General features: G+C 40.4%; 1 protein-coding gene across 1 annotated transcript in view; it reads right to left on the bottom strand.

Annotated features, from left to right (window-relative positions):
- LOC129854181 (cytochrome c oxidase subunit 4 isoform 1, mitochondrial-like) overlaps nt 1-5,000 on the bottom strand; it is a 230,642-nt gene that overhangs the window by 91,510 nt on the left and 134,132 nt on the right. The gene's annotated exons all lie outside the window — the stretch shown is intronic.

The raw sequence follows: 5,000 nt of genomic DNA, 5'->3' as shown, positions 1-5,000 counted from the left end.
CCGTTGCTGAAACATGTCGTGTCTCATAGAAGGCAAGTGTATATGATCTTAAAAAAGGATGTTGATGAACTGAATTTAGCGTTTAGTTTTAAGATTGATGGATTTGATTATGTGTTTTACGCTTCTACTGAATCAATGAAATGTTTTGGGTGTGGAAGAGAGGGGCATTTGGTGCGTAGTTGTCCTGAGAAGGAGCGCGCAGAGCCCGGTAGTAGTTATAGTGATGGTACAGATAATGCATTTACGCAAAGAGATGAAACTGCTAAAAGTACGGGGGAAGGAAGAAGGTGGGCAGATGTGGTTGGAAAAGGGGGAGAGGAAGGCAGTGTGGATACGGGGACAATTGTGGTGGATCAGAACAAGGAGGGAGGGGAAGCAGTCTGTGAGATTGCGACTGCCGTTGCTGAGGTGGTGTTGGAAAATGAAATTGGAGATAAAGAGGAAATTGAAATAACAGGAAAGGAAGAAGCTGTTTTCAAAGTACCGAGAAGTAAGAGAAAGAATGTAGGGGGGGGTGAAGGGTCTAATTCTAAGAGGAAGGTAGAGATTGATAAATTAGTTGAAGATGAAAAGGTTGAAGATTTAGGAGAGTTTTCCTCTGGGGAGGAGAGCGGGAGTGAGTCATCTGACGCGTCGCAACAAAATAGTGAGATAATTGGGGAGGAAGGAAGGTATGGAATTAAGAAGGTACGCCAATTTCTGAAGTTGACAAAAGGGAAGAAATATATGCAGGATTACAATATAACTGATTTTTTCCCTGAAAGTGAATTGTTTATTGAATCAGCAAAGTTTTTGATGTCAAAAATAACAGGGGGAGGTTTGACAAGCCCTGAAATTGCTAGACTTAAGAAGGTGGTCACGAGAGTGATAAGTGATGTAAATTCTAAAGAAAATGAAAGGGTTTAGTTGCAGTTTTAAACCTGTAAAGAGATGGGATATCTGTATTTTCCTCTGTATATTTTTTTCATTCATGAGCAGTTTTAAGATTTCTTCTTTAAACATAAATGGTGGAAGAGATGTTAAAAAAAGAGCGATAGTGTATGAGTTAATTAGGGGAAAGGGAAGTGACATAAATTTTCTACAAGAAACACATAGTAATTTGGAAAATGAAGTTATGTGGAAAAAGGAGTGGGAGGGGACAGTGGTGTGTAGTCATAAAAATTCTAAAAGTGGGGGTGTGGCTATATTGTTCTCAAGGGGGTTTTTGCCTTTGTCTTATGAGGTTGAAGAGGTAGTTGAGGGGAGGTTATTAAAAGTTAGAGCAAGGTATGAAAACATCACTATGTGTCTGATAAATGTCTATGCCCCAGTGGTGGCAGTTGAGAGGGTATGTTTTTTAGAGACATTATCAAATACCATTGAGAAATGTAACAATGAAGATTATTTATTTATTGCTGGGGATTTTAACTGCACAGTCAGTGATTTAGATAGAAATCATCAAGAACCTCATATAGCCTCAAGGACCTTTTTAAAACGCCTCATTGTAACGCATGAATTGTGTGATATTTGGCGGAGACAAAATGGAGGCACAAGGCAGTACACCTGGGCGCATGTGAGAGAGAACATCATCTCTATGGCAAGGTTAGATAGGTTTTATTGTTTTGAGCATCAATCTCAGGTCTGTAAATCAAGTGTGATAACCCCAGTGGGATTTTCTGATCATTGTTTAATAACAGAGGTGGTGTTCATTAATAATGTAAAACCCAAAAGCGCATACTGGCATTTTAATATAACTTTATTGAGTGATGCTCACTTCAGGAAATGTTTTTGTTTTTTCTGGGAGAGGTGGAGGTCTCAAAAGGACAGTTTTATATCCATTCAACAGTGGTGGGATATAGGGAAAATCCAGATTCAACAATTTTGTAATCAATACACGAGGAATGTCACCAAGGATATCATCAGATCAATGAAAGCCCTAGAGTTTGAAATAGTGGAACTCATGACGTTGGTTGAGACCACAGGAGATTGGGGCCATACGCAGGCACTCAAGAAAAAAAAAGTTGAATTGGCAGATCTGCTGGGTATCAGAGCACAGGGGGCATTGGTGAGAAGTAAGTTTCAGGGAATATCTGAAATGGATGCCTCATCCAAATTTTTCTTTGGTTTAGAGAAAAAGAATGGACAAAGAAAAATTATTCATTGTCTCAAATCAGCTGTTGGACAAGAGCTCACTAGCCCTAGTGAAATTAGAAAGAGGGCAGTAGAGTTCTATGCTGAGCTCTACAAGTGTGAGTACAAAGAGGATAAAACAGTGACACAGAAGTTCCTTGATGGGCTCCCAAAGGTGGATGCAGAAGCTCAGGTTGAGCTTGAGCAACCATTGTCTTTGCAGGAGTTATACTCTGCATTAAAAGGCATGGAAAATGGAAGGGCACCAGGCTTTGATGGGCTTCCCGTTGACTTTTTTAAGTCTTTTTGGACTATGTTGGGAGAAGATTGGCTGGCAGTGGTTAATGATAGTTTAACCGGAGGGTTACTACCATTAAGCTGCAGAAGGGCTGTCCTCACCCTACTGCCCAAAAAGGGAGACCCTAGGGAGGTGAAAAACTGGAGGCCGGTGGCTTTATTGTGCACTGATTATAAGATCCTGTCCAAGGCTTTGTCCAACAGGCTGAGGGAGGTGATGGGGCAAATCATACATACGGACCAGTCCTACTGTGTTCCTGGCAGGCAGATAGGGGATAACATTTCTCTGATTCGTGACTTTTTGGACATCTCTAGGGCTATTGGGGTGGATGCAGGTCTAATTTCAATTGATCAGGAAAAGGCATTTGACCGAGTTGAACATCAATATTTATGGCATACGCTTGAGGCGTTTGGGTTCAGCTCTGGTTTTATTGACATGATAAAGGTGATATATGGTGACATTGAAAGTGTATTGAAAGTTAACGGTGGTTTGAGTGCTCCTTTTAAAGTGTGTAGAGGTATTAGGCAGGGATGTTCTTTATCAGGGATGCTGTATGCCATTGCTATAGAGCCACTACTAAATAGCATTAGAAGTCGCATTGAAGGGGTGTACCTTTCCAAGGATATTCCTCCTATTCGTCTTTCAGCCTATGCTGATGATGTAGTTGTTTTAGTGAAAAATCAAGCGGAGGTGGATAGTTTGAGTCTAATGGTTGATCGGTTTAGGGGAATATCCTCGGCAAAAGTAAATTGGGAAAAGAGTTGTGCATTACAGATTGGAGAATGGTCTGGAGGGATCATGGCTTTGCCAGGGGGATTGGAATGGTGTAAGGGAGGGTTTAAGTATCTTGGAGTGTACTTAGGAGATGAGGGGATTATGGAAAGAAATTGGATTGGGGTGGTTGAAATGGTGGAAGGGAGGATGAGGAGATGGCGTTGGTTGTTATCTCGAATGTCATATAGGGGGAGAACTATTATAGTTAACAATGTGATTGCCTCTGCATTATGGCATCGGTTGGCAGTTTTAGAACCACCTTCTGGTCTTCTGGCTAAGATACAGGCAATTATGGTAGATTTTTTTTGGGATAAATATCACTGGGTTCCACAAAGTGTTTTGTATTTGTCAAAAGAGGAGGGGGGACAAGGTCTGGTACATCTTGCTAGTAGGGCTGCTGCTTTCCGTTTTCAGTTTATTCAAAGGTTGCTTTATGGACAGGAAAATGTGGTGTGGAGGGGGGTAGCAGGCCTTGTGTTACAGAGGGTTGGAGGTTTAGGTTTAAAGAAGGCTTTATTTCTGGTTGATAGTAGCCAGATTTCTAGGGAGGGAGTACCTCCGTTTTACAGAGGCCTTCTCAGAGTGTGGAGCATAATGAAGGTGTCCAGACGAACTTCAGCGGAGTCAGTGCATTGGCTGTTGGAGGAACCTCTGGTGTGTGGGGCAAGACTGGATTGTACAACTGCAGCTGTTCCACATTTCTCCAAGATTCTGGTGAAGGGAAAAATAATCACCTTAAGACAGTTAATGGCAATGGCTGGGCCCGACTTAATGGATGGAAGACGGTTGGCTGAACATTTGGGGGTGAGGTCGGAAAGGATTGTTGGACAAATGCTGGGAAGCTGCAGGAAAGCTCTGTCAGCGGAAGAATGGGGAATGCTTAATAGCCACAAGAAGAAGGAACAAGATGAAGACGTCTCATTTCCAAGATTAGGGATTACACCAAATATCACAGAGTCAGAGAGAAAGGGTATATTGTTGGATTTGAGAGGGTTGGAGGAGGTGGGTTTGGATGAGGTGAATGGGAAGGATTTGTATAGGGGGTGTGTTAAGGTGTTAAACAAAGAGAAATTGAAAAATAGAAAAGACACTCCATGGAGGGTAAAATTGGGAATTGATGACAAGGTAAAGCCAGCATGGAGAGCACTGTACAAACCACCGTTACAAAAGGGTACTGGTGATATGCAATGGAGGGTGTTACATGGCATTATTGCAGTTAATGCTTTTGTATCTGTCATTAATTCAGATGTTAGAGATGGATGTCCTTTTTGTAATATAAGAGAAACCATTTTTCACTGTTTTATGGAGTGTGAGAGGATAAAACCTTTATTGGAAATACTGGAATCATTGTTTAGAGCTGTAGGTGAGATTTTTAATAACAATGTTTTTATTTTGGGGTTTCAATATAGTAAGCAACAGAAAAGAAAATGTCAAATGTTAAATTTTATTTTGGGACAAGCTAAGATGTCAATTTTTTTGAGTAGGAAACATAAAATAGACACGGGATATGAGAAGGATATAAGATGTGTTTTTAAAGGATTAGTGAAAGCAAGAATAAAAGTGGATTTTGAGTTTTTCTCAGCTGTAAAAGATCTCCCATTGTTTGAGGAGAAGTGGGCATATGAAGGAGCGCTTTGTTTTGTAGAGGAGGGGAAATTATTTTTTGTTGAGGAAATAAGTTGAATGTATATGTTCTTTTGTATTTTTATTTTTATTTATTTTGTGTAGGAATTACATTCATTGTTTCATTTCTGAAAAGGCAGTGTGTCATTATTTATGTTAACAATTGAGTAGAAAATAAAGGTTTTATAAAAACTCA

This window comes from Salvelinus fontinalis, chromosome 4, assembly GCF_029448725.1.
Source record: "Salvelinus fontinalis isolate EN_2023a chromosome 4, ASM2944872v1, whole genome shotgun sequence".
Classification (NCBI taxonomy): domain Eukaryota; kingdom Metazoa; phylum Chordata; class Actinopteri; order Salmoniformes; family Salmonidae; genus Salvelinus; species Salvelinus fontinalis.
Note: the sequence above shows the minus strand (reverse complement) of the source record. Positions and strands in the feature narration are given on the sequence as shown.